The sequence below is a fragment of the Petaurus breviceps genome, unplaced genomic scaffold (genome assembly GCF_028583685.1).
Source record: "Petaurus breviceps papuanus isolate PSGF00001 unplaced genomic scaffold, PetGlider_PUasm1.0 551, whole genome shotgun sequence".
In the NCBI taxonomy this organism is placed as follows: Eukaryota; Metazoa; Chordata; class Mammalia; order Diprotodontia; family Petauridae; genus Petaurus; species Petaurus breviceps.
Window position 1 is genome coordinate 813,440 of NW_027186372.1, and position 12,125 is coordinate 825,564.

The following is a 12,125-nucleotide window of genomic DNA, read 5'->3' on the forward strand; positions in this document are numbered from 1 at the left end:
AGATCCTAATTGGGAGTATACAAAAATAATGAAGACATGGGTCATACTGCCAAGTGTCTCACTGTCTATCTGGGAATTTGTAATCTATTAGTGTGAGATGCACAGTTTACATGAGGCACAGCCCCTCTGTTATTAGAATTTACAAACTCTCAGAGGGATGCCACTGTAAGGAAGGTGCTTATCCTCCCACATCATCTGATAAGGTCACATAAGGGGGGGGGGGGCAAGCCTTTATCAAGTGCTTACTATGTGCCAGGAACTGTGCTAAGTCCTCTACAAATATATCTTCTCATTTGAGTCTCACAACAACCCTAGAAGCTGAATGCTATTATTACCCTAGTTTTGCATTTAAGGAAACTGAGGCAGGCAGAGGTTAAGCAATTTGCCCAGGCCACCTAGCTAGTAAAGACCAGATTTGAATCCAGGCCTTCCTGACTCCAGACCCAGTATTCTCTCCACTGTATCACAGAGCTAGGGCAGGAGGGAAGAGGAGGTGAGAAAAAGGGAAAGAGGGATGATCTCAGGTTTTAACACATCATAACAAAATGCCAAATCCTTTCAGTGATGAATCATCACATATCTGGAAGCAGCTGTGAGGTTAATCTTCTCGAATAGTCCCTAATGCTGAGTACCTGTAAATGTGCTGTGAGAAGAGATGCCCCTCTCTGCAGTACCCCAATACAGATGACTAAGACACAAAAGGTGTAATGACTACATGTATTAGAGAGGTACAAGGTATTTCTGACCAGGAGAATAAGGAAAAATACTGTGGAGGAAGTTGCATTTGCCATGGGTTCTAATAGATGGGTAGGAATTCAGTAAGTCTATCCAGAAATAAAGGGCATTTGAAGCAGGACCCCTATACATCAGCTATGTGCTCTCAGCCTGGAGTTATGCCACAAGGGCTTAAAGCTCTCTCATTGTTAACATCCTACTCTGAGGGAGCAAAATTTCTCCTCTTCCTTCAGTATCATTGGAAAAAAAAACCAACCATCCAGTTCAATTGAAATGATTCATTTTGAGTTGGGTGTGGTGGCATTCACCTGTGCAGGGAAGGCTGAGGCTGGTGGATCAGTTCTGAGTTGTACTGGGCTAAGCCAGTCAGAGATCTCATTAAGTCCAGAATCACTGGTAATGGAAGGTCACCAGGCTGTCTAAAAAAAAAAGGAAGCCACTCAGGTTGGAAATGAAACAGTTCAAATCTCTCAAGTGGATTTGAACCTGTGAGTAGCCCCTTCATTTCTGGTAAGATAGGGACACACAGTCTCAAAAAAACAAGAACAAAGAAACAACCCCCTCCAAAAAAAAAAAAAAAAACCCTCTCACTCAACAAACCTTCCCTAAGCAGCTATTACTGTGTTTATGATGTTCTTCAATAGACACGAAGAGAGACTGAGATGGATAAGACTTAATATCTGCCCTCAGAGAATTCCCAGTCTAGTAGAGAAGACAAGATCACAGATGCCTGTAGCTATAATAGCACAAGGCAAGTTGGGTTGAGTGTGGAAAAAGAAAATGTTATGGCAGCTTGCTGGAGAGAGTAATTGCTTAGCCTGAAGGGTCAGGTAGTTTTCTGAAGGTCATAACATCTGAACTAGATCTTGACAGATGGTCAGGATTTTGGTAGAGAGAGAATATTACAGAAATAGAGGAAAGGGATTAAATGATATAAGGCAACAAAGGTAGACTGGTGTCAGCCTGGATGAGATCTTGGACACAACAACTCAACTAAGAAAATAAGCAACAACAACAGAAGTAACAGCAACAACAATGGTGGCATTTATATAGAATTTTAATACTATATAGTATAGTATTTTTGAATTTTAATACTATTTAGTATAGTATATTTGAATTTAAATACTATATCGTATAGCATTTTTAATTTAAATAGTATAAAGTAAAGAATTTATTTTATTAAATTCCTTAGATCTGAAAATGTTTCTTTTGATCTTCACAACTCCTCTGTGAGGTAGGGTACTACAGATATTTTTACTTATATTTTAAAATGAAAAGAACAGAGGCTCAGAAAAGTGATTCACCAAGTTAGAGAATGTCAGAGATGGATTTCGATCTTGGGTAAAAATCAGCAAATATCTAATAAACACAGTATACTTTAGTAGGAGTTTTTAATCTATAGTTTGTGAACTTTAATTTTTTTGATAACTTTAATAATTTTGAAAATCTCCCAGAAGACTTACTATATTTTTAAGTTTTAAAAACTTTAGAGGCATACATGCTACAAACTTACAGAAAACAAAATCTGAAACGCTATTAAATTTTAAATTATTGATATATTTCTTAATGAAATATATAACTACTTTCTTGTGCTATTCAATATTCTAGTTGATTTTTGAACTTGGTAATCATTTTCATTAGCTGCTGCTCAGTGATTGAAGGCTCGGCATTTGTAATTCTAGCCTTAAGGTCATCCAAAGAATGAGGTTTTCACATATACGTGACAATTTTGACATGACCCTACAAAAAAAGTCTAATGGAGATTGATCAGGTCACCAGGCAAGAAGATTTCTTCTGCTGATCCACTGGTCTGAGAAAGTGTCACCCAGAAACTGTCATGGTTATAATGTCTAATGACAAGATACTATGTCTTGTTAAAATAAAATATATATTGTTCAAAATCTATATAAGTAAAATAAATGTAAATATTTGTACTTTGAAAGAACTTTTTTTTTGTAAGATGTAGCATTTATACTTTAGAAGGTTTTAACCCTAAAAATTATTCTAAGACTTTTGGAACATATTGTTTTTCAATATAATTGTTTTTCTTTGTAATCTTCTGTATTTTATCTTACACATTTAAAAGTATTATTCTAAGAAGGGATCCATGGGCTTTGCCAGACTGCCAAAGAGGCCTATGACACCTAAAAAGGTTAACCCTGATTAATGGAAAGGGCAATGATGTTGAGTCAGAAGACCTTGGGCTAGTCATTTCTTTGACTCTCAGTTTCCTCTGTGAATTGAGGATAAAAATACTTCACCTAACTACTTCATAGGGATCTGATGAGTAAAATCCTTTGTAAACTTTAAAGCACTCTAGGAATGTGAACTGTACTAAATATGTTTTGAGAATAATTTATTTCAGTAACAATCCCAATTGCCTCCAAAAAAAAAAAAAACAAACAAAAGCATTCCCTGGGAGAGACATCATCCTTACCCTCAGGACTATATTGTAGTAGTCAAAAGATAAGTCTTAGATACAAAATTATGATGACCAACCTCAGAATGGTTCAGTGGAAAGAAGTGTAGGAGGAGGGTCAGGTGATCTGTATTTAAGACTGGTCTTCCCCTAACTCCTGTGATACACTTTCTACTGCTGAGCCTCAAGACTTCTCTGTTCATTCTGGTTTTACCTCCCTCTCTATCCAATGGCAGCTAGGCAGTGTGGTGGATAGAGCACTGGGCCTGGAGTCAGGAACACTTGTCTTTTTGAATTCAAATCTGAATTCAGATGCTTCTTAGATATGTGACCCTGGGCAAGTCATTTCATCCGGTTTGCTTCAGTTTTCTGCTCTGTAAAATGTGTTGGAGAAGGAAATGGCAAATCCCTCCAGGATCCTTGCTAAGAAAATTCTAAATACAGTTACAAAGAGTCAGATACGATTGACAAATGATTGAGCAACAGGTGCTATTGGGTGGCTGTGACCAAGAAATGAATGGGGAAACACTTTGATTGTGATTGAAGAATGAGAATGACTATATATTTCTGGGCAACTAGATGGCACAGTGGACAGAGTGCTGGGCCTGAAGTTACAAAGCCTCATCTTCATGAGTTCAAATCCAACCTCAGACACTTACTATCTGTGTGACCCTGGGCAAGTCATTTAATCCTATTTCCCTCAATTTTCTCATCTGTAAAATGAGCTAGAGAAGGAAATGGCAAACCACTCCAATATCTTTGCCAAGAAAACCCCAAATGGGGTCATGAAGAATCAAACATGACTGAAATGACTCAAGAACAAAATATGTTTCTGGATGCTTCTCCCAGGTCTTCTGACTTTTCTCTCTCCTCTACCATGTCTAGTCAGCCATGATGAATTGTAATAGACCCAGAGATATGTCAATAAAGGTCATATGAAGCAGATTTTTCTTGTTCTGTCCTTCATTTCTGGAGGAAAATTTGACTAGAGTTAAAAGGAGATTATTTTACAGAATCAAAATTGTCTCCCTGAAAAGGGACTCAAGTACATAGAACTTGAATTGAAATGGGCAAGATCACATATCACCAAATGAAGAGTCAGGGATAGTTACTAGATGCCTCTGATGGTACCTGATGGTACCTGACAGGGCCCTTGGGTATTTTGAGAACTTCTCCTCCAGTACAGGATGAACCCAGAAGGGTTTGGAACTTAAAACTGTTGCTCTTAGAAAATATATTTACTAAGGTGTCCCCTTGGCCAGAAAGCATCTTTACACTCGTTTAGTACTGACATTTTGATTCTGAGAACACTAGCCCTCTGAAATAAATGCTTTGACATTGAAAAAACTTGAATGTCTGAGTATGGGGACTTTATTTTGTCTTCCAAAAGCTCAGAAAGGAAAGAGGGTCCATTTACATAACACCAAGGTCTTGCTGAGCCAAAGGACTAGAGCCACGGATGCCACAGCAACTCAGGAATTCTTGGTTGAATAACCATTGAGGCTGAGGGACGGGGAAGGTTGAATCTGGTCCAGGAGCTGGCTGGGTCAGGGCCTTCAGGAAAAAACCAAGAACTAATGGCCAGAAGTATTTTCTAGAGAGGTGATACCAATAAAATAACAATATTAATTTATCAAGACTAATAGTAATTTAGTTAATTCAAATGAATTATTATTTAAGCAAAACTGATAATTAACTGATCATTACTTACTCAAAAGAATTAGTAAATTCATACACATTAGAATGCCATGTTTTTAAAATGTGAGCTCCTCTGTCAGGGATTTTTTCCTTTTGGTTTTGTATCCCAGTGACTTCACAGTCCCTTGCACATACTAAGTACTTAAAAACTTGTTGAATTAAATTATTAACATATAATAATTTAATTATTTCAATATTTTAATCAGTAAAGAAATTTTAGGAATCCTATTGGAGTTAAAATATAACTAATATTGCCAGAGCCTTGGATGACTTGATTGGGGCAAGAAGGTTTTAGCTTGTTCTGATTGATGACATGTCGACTCCTCTGTGTTTTATGTGCTAAGCTACTTCTTGGAATGGTATAGAAGATTGGAAACGTGAATGGTTAGACAGGGATCAAGAGTGAGAAAACAAACAGGCAGCCTGAAAAATGAACCGAGAGCCCCTAAAAGACCAGGGTCTTGTTATTTCTTCTTGTCTATACCATGTGCAAGCCTCTTTCCATCTTGGATCACCATATTCCTCCTGGGTAAATTAGCTGCTGAACTTCTGTTATCTCTGGTAGATCTTGTGAGTATTTGGCTGAGACTGGGAGATAGTTATGGATAAGACTGTGATTGGTGAATAGGAGTCACGTGGGGATATGTAAGCCAAGACATTTTCGTCCTTTAACCACCATTCAGGCAAAATAGAGGAGGTAACTGCCCATTTGTGGATTGGGGGGATGCTGATAAGGCTTCCCTGTCTACAAACAACCTCCCCTACTTACTTGCCGATGCCTGAAATTTCACCATTATAACTTCATTCCTTTGGGTTGAGCTTTTAATTGGGGTAAGAATTCCTGTTGTTAAAACCTTTTAACAAATCTTCCAATCACAACATCACAAAATCATAAGGGAATCTCAGGGTTGAAAGAGAACTCAGAAGTCATCTATTCCAATTAATATATAAACTCCAGATACTGTCCCTTGGATCCTCCCTGCACTCAATTGCCTATATAATCTGCCTTCTTAAAAAACTGAAAAAAAATCCTTTTTTTGTCTATAATGTGATAATTTTCAAATATATTTTTTCCCATCCCCTATCTCATCTTCTCATCAATGAGTCTTGTTTTATAACAGATTACAAAAGAAAGCAAGTCTAGCCAACATATTTACCACACTTGAGAGTGTACTCCACACCCATGTCTGCAATAAAGAGAATGAGTTGTATCTTATTAGCTGTTTTCCAGGGACCGCCTCTATAATTTTCCTAAAACATATCTCTGATCATGTTCCTTCTGGACTTTGAAAAACATCTAGTGATATCCCAGTGCAAACAATATTTATTAATACACTTGATTATACCTTTCCAATCATATCTTCTGCTATTTTCCTTCACGTACCTGGTACTCTATCCAAATGGGTCTGCTCAGTGTTCCCAGAGTAGGATTTATGCCTTTTATTTTAACTCCCATGCCTATGCTCATACTATTCTTTCTGCACAGACTCCTCCTTCCTTGAGGGCAAGATTGTGTCTTACTCACCTTTATCTCCTTCAAAGACCCAAGCTTTAAGCTTTGTTCCTAATGTTTCCTTTTCAAGGAAAGATTGGCTTAGGTGCTCTCTGGAATTCCTTCTCCTTCTATGATATGATTATGAAATAGCTTCTGTGTCTTGAAATTTCTTTTTGTTCTCCTAAAACATTTTGGGCAAAGATCTGGGACAGGTCAGCCCCACCTTTTAGAGTCCTTTATGATTCACAAAGTACTTTAACATCCATGATATCAGAAATTCTCATAGTCCTATTAAGAAAGTAGGTCAGGAGGGTGGCTAGGTGGCAGAGTGAATAGAGCACTGGCCCTGGCGTCAGGAGGACCTGAGTTAGGATCCAGCCTCAGACACTTAACACACACACACACACACACACACACATACACACACACACACACACACACACTAGCTGTGTGATCTTGGGCAAGTTACTTAACCCCAATTGCCTTCCAAAAAGCAAAAAAAAAAAACAAAAAAACAGAAAATAGGTCAAGGATTTTTCTTCCCATTTTGTAGAGGAGAAAAATGAGACTTGGGGAGGGCAATTGAGTTTTCTTTGGTTACATAGGTAGTAAGCGGCAGAGCCCATGATTCACACAAAGGTACCCTGATTCCAAATCCAGTATTCTTCCCATTACATCAGTATTATTAATGTTAGACTGACTGTAAATTAAATGTGAAAATCACTCACTTACCTCTTATTCTGAATCTTTTTTTGATTTTTCTGGTGATTCCAAAAAGCCACTTGACAAGAGTGAGGAAAAGAGACAAAATAAACTGCCTTTGAACCAGATTAAAGGGAATTAGACAAGCTTGTCTCCAGCATTCTATGTTCTATGTTTAAAAGCATCTCTATAGATAATAATTTGTGTACTATTTTCTAAATACCTTTCCATTGTTAAAAAGGGCAGTGACTACTTTCATTTTTTTTAAAATTTTTTATGCCCAGCACCTCGTACAGTGTCTGGTGAGTGGGTATTTAATAAATATTTGTTGAATTAGTGGATTTATTTATGTTGTGAAGTCAAAGGATAGAATCTGAATTTAAATCCCACCTCGAATGTGTGCTTCTTTTATAGATTTGGGCAAATCACTTCATCTTACTTCCTTATCTATAAAATGAGGGAAGGGGTTAGACTAAATGACATCTGAAGTTCTTTCCAAATCAAGATACAAGAACCTATAATTCTACATGCCCTCCCAGAAGTATGCAGTAATTGAAAGAGCCTTGTATTTAGAATCAGAGCCTCCTACCGTAAATACTATTTTTAAGTAATGCAAAGTGACTTGCATCTCTTCTTCTTCAATGATTTATGTTCTAGGGGTTCTTCCATTTCTGGTGTTCTATGTTCTAAGGCCAAAATGTGCTCTAATGTTTTATGTTCTTAGATTGATTTTTGCACAAATGTTTCTGTTCTGTCATCCTTTCTAGTTCTAACATTCCATGTACTTCAAACTCATCCAACTTATGACATATTCTATGCCCTAAGACTTTTTAAACTCTAACATTTTATGTTCTAAGGTTCCCTATAGTTAAAATGTTCTACATGGTATGTTCTAGGGTCCCTTTTAGATCTACCATTTTGTGTTCAATGATTTCTATTAATGATCCAATGATTCTAATCTGTGAAGGCTGTTTTCTCATCTGTAAATAATGGGATTGAATTGTAAGTACCTGGCATGAAGGGCATTGTATTTCTTTTATCCCTCAGCTTTCTTCAAACTCCAGCCCTTTTAGTAGTTGCTCATTAAAGAGTAGTTGTTTGATTTTTCTTCTTTCCCTTAGTCTTTTTTTTTTACCTGATATAGAGTCAGGAGATCTGAAATATAGTACTGACTTCAGCACTATTAGCATTACCTTGCCTGGGACTTCTACCACGCACATAAGGATGGTAACCTATGTTTGCACCAACTTCACTGCTTGAGGTACCTGGCCCTGAGTTAGGGAGGCCAGGAAAGAGGACAGAGCAGAGCTTTCCATGACATGCCAAGGATTGTGAATATATATATATATATGCATGTGTAATAATATATTCTGTTATATATCTATATATTATGATTATACCAAACAGGAAATGTAGGTTTTCTTAATGGGCATGATATTCAGGCCTATATGAAGCCCACAAGGTAATAAGACATGAGTTTTTGGACAATTCAGTCTTAACAATATGCCCCATGTTATCCCAATAAGAACAGCCAAAATTCAATTTTGGTGGGTTTCATGTTACTTACTATTTCTGGTATATTGAGTTGAGAACATAGTCTAGTGCAGAATCAATGATCCCAGTGCCTAGAAAGTTTAAGACTGATGGGAGGTCCTTGTCTGAATCTTCACCAGAATCAGATGACTTGTCACCTGGAACCCAAGGATTTGCCTTAATCATTTGGAGGAAATGGCAAGAATATTAGACTTTATGTTGTCTCTGTATCTCTGAAAGAAATTTCTCTGGATCTTACTGTATCATAGAATCTAGATCACAGATTTTAAATGGAAAGCCCCTTACAACAATGAACATAGAAACAGTGAGCTAGAAGAAACCTTGGAAAGTATGTTATAATATGAAACACAGAATATCAGAGCTGAAAGGCATCTTCCAATATAGAATATAAAATGTCAGAGTTGCAAACCAAAGAGGATATATAATATTAGAATAAGAAGGCATTTTAGAACACAGAATATTAGAACACAAGTACTAGAAGCTAAAAGAGACCTTAGAATGTAGATGCTAAAATATTCAAACTACTTAAACAAAGTTTCTCTTTCTCCCATGCATGTCTTTGTGTTAGATGCTGTGAATTAAGAGAAAAGAGACTTTTACCTTAAGACAGTGTTCCAGATACAAGAAGTTCTAGAACACAGAAGATAGAATGCCAGAGTGGATGCATTCCTTAGGACAGAAAACAAAATGTTGATGGAAGGGAGGTTATAATATCATAAACTGAAGGAGTTGGATAATTCTTTATAACGAAGAATATCAGAAATGTGAATTCCTTTACAATCTAGAATGTTAGAACATACAGTAGAATGTCAGTGCTGAAAGGATCCTTGTTATATAAAAGGTTAACAAAAAAAGTATTGGCTATATAACATGCTTGAGTTACCCTCATTGATAGATGGGCAGATTGAGCACTAAAGAGTTTGAGAACTTTCATGAGGTCTCACAGCACATAGGTAGTGGCAGAGGGCCCTTGATTTCCAGTTTTGAGTGTTTTTCTACTGTACTATGTGAGATATTATACCAAAATATTAAATAACTAGATATATTCATTATATTAATTTGTATCATGTCATATTACACATATAAAACCACTTAATAGCATATTTTAGTATACACTATCATATTACATCATATAACAAATGTTATGCTATCCTACCTTATAAACTATACATGTGTAATATTTGACTAGAATATACTGTAAACTACATCAAATTATTTTTATGTTAGGTGATGTTAGGTTATGTTGTATTATATCAGTTACTATATTACATGAAGTTATCCTAATGATGTCATATTTTCTTATAGTTCATCATATATATTATAATATTATAGGATAGAATATAGGATGTGGTGTGATATGGTAAGATGTAGTATAATATGATTTGACGTAACATAGTGGAATATGAAGTCACATAACATAATGTGGACAGAGTGCCAGGCCTTCCTGGTGTCACAAAGATTCCTCTTGGTGAGTTTAAATACATCTTCAGACAAAGACTAACTGTGTGACCCTGGGCAAATCACTTAACCACAAATGGGGTCATGGAAAATAGGAAATGACTAAACAACAACAATGTAACATATCATATAATGTAATTAAATCACACAAAAGCATTATATTATATAAAATGTCACAACTAGTATAACAAAAAATAATTACGTTATAGCATATATTGTGGTGTATGCTATATTATTTTATGTTCTATCACATCCTCTCACATGATATATCATACCATATCATATCACATCCTATTCTATTCTACTATTCTGTACAATAGTAGACAAACTGCACATTACATTGTGTTACATGTTACATGTTCTTATATATTATATCATGCCATATGAAATATAATATTAAATTATATTACATTGTAGAAAGGCAGCATGGCATGGTGGCTAGAGAACTGGCCTCAGGGTCAGTTGCTTCAAATCTGACTCTGCCTCAAGATGGCTGTGTGACCTTTGGCCAGTCACTGTACCTCAGAGTGGTCTAGGCAAGTCTCTAAGACTTTAAGTTGTAGAAAAGGTAATGCCCCACATTGGTAGTGGGGGTTTCTCTATCCAGAAATTTCCTATACCAATGAATCACAGATAGAGTTTCTATTCCTATTCATACACATATATTCATATATTAACACATACATATGAATAAGAACACACAATAATATATGTGCACACACATAACACATATGTGTACATGTATGTACATGCATGCGTGCATATACAAATTTGCTTTGCATTCACAGGTCAGTTCCACTTCCTGAACCTTAGTTTCTCTTTTGCTAAAATGAAGAAGGGGTAGTGTTGTGGTGGACAAGATGCTCTAAGGTTTCATCTCTCATATCTAATATTATATAGTAACTGCAACAACTCTTTCTTATATTTCACATCTGAGACACTCACCAGCATGACAGGGAAGAATCAAAGTTAGCAGTCCTATGGCCAGCGTCATTTGAAGGACTGAGGCAGCCATTCTTGTTCCTCTGGGTTCAGCTGAGTCCTGGAGGTAACGAGGAATTCTCATTCAATTTATAGAATAGAGAAAAATGACATCATTGCCCTACAGTGGAGTTAATTAAGATATTAGGCAAGACTGGGCTATGTGTCAGGAGACTCCTGTAAGGCAACCTGATTTGGTGGTAAGAGCCCAGGACTGGGAATAAGAACCCGTGGGTTTTACTCTCAGTTATGCCACCAACCAGTTATGTGACTTTCATCATTTCCCATCTCCTTGTCTCATCTGTGAAAGGAAGCAGTTGCAACTAGAACATTTCTAGGGCTTCTTCCCTATTCCAACATTTTATGTTCTATAGTCGAGTATCTTTTTTCAATCCAGATTTTCTCTGTTCAATATTCTAAGGTGCCAATGAGTTTTAATATTCTATAGTTCTGTATTCTCCATTTCTTTCTGACTCTGATATTTCATGTTAATTACTTTTTATCATTGTATACTCCATGATCTCTTCTGGCTCTAACATTCTACATCGTATTCAGCTGAACGAGCAATTCTTAAGCATCTATTATGCTCAGTACAATGTGACATGTGCAGGGGAAGTACAAAGATAAAAATGATGCATATAGTCCCAGACCTCAAGATGTTAAAACTTTATGTTCTAAGGATAATTTTACCTCTAACATTCTATGTTCTAAGGTGCCTCCCCCCTTTTTTAGCTTTATTTTTTAAATTCTTTTATTCTAACATCTATACTATATATTCCAGTATTTGATAACTTTCAAATATCCTAAGCTTCCTTTCTAGTTCTGAATTTTAGGTTCAAAACATCCAATTCTGAATTTTGTGTTCTCAGTTTTAAGATTCCTTTCAAATGTAGCATTCTCTTTTATTGTTTTAAGGTATTTTGCAGCTTTTATGATACCCCTGAGAAAGAAAACACATTGCTCAGCTGTCCTGATATTTACCAGTCTTTATTGGCTTTCAACAAATGATATTTTAGCAGGTGGCCCTGAGTCTGTTCCAACTGAGAACTGAACTGATGTTTAGATAAGTGTTAGGGCAGAACA

General features: G+C 36.3%; 1 long non-coding RNA gene across 2 annotated transcripts; it reads right to left on the minus strand.

Annotated features, from left to right (window-relative positions):
• Window positions 1–4,507: 4,507 nt before the first annotated feature.
• On the minus strand, window positions 4,508–11,214 carry LOC138172608 (uncharacterized). 2 transcript variants are annotated; one of them, XR_011171175.1, is made up of 4 exons: window positions 11,007–11,214; window positions 8,617–8,740; window positions 7,080–7,128; window positions 4,508–4,748 (listed from the first exon to the last, which is right to left on the minus strand). It is a non-coding gene; the product is annotated as an uncharacterized lncRNA (long non-coding RNA). The 2 variants fall into 2 exon arrangements; XR_011171174.1 differs by having other exon boundaries at window positions 4,508–4,708; window positions 11,007–11,203.
• Between the last annotated feature and the right edge of the window lie 911 nt (window positions 11,215–12,125).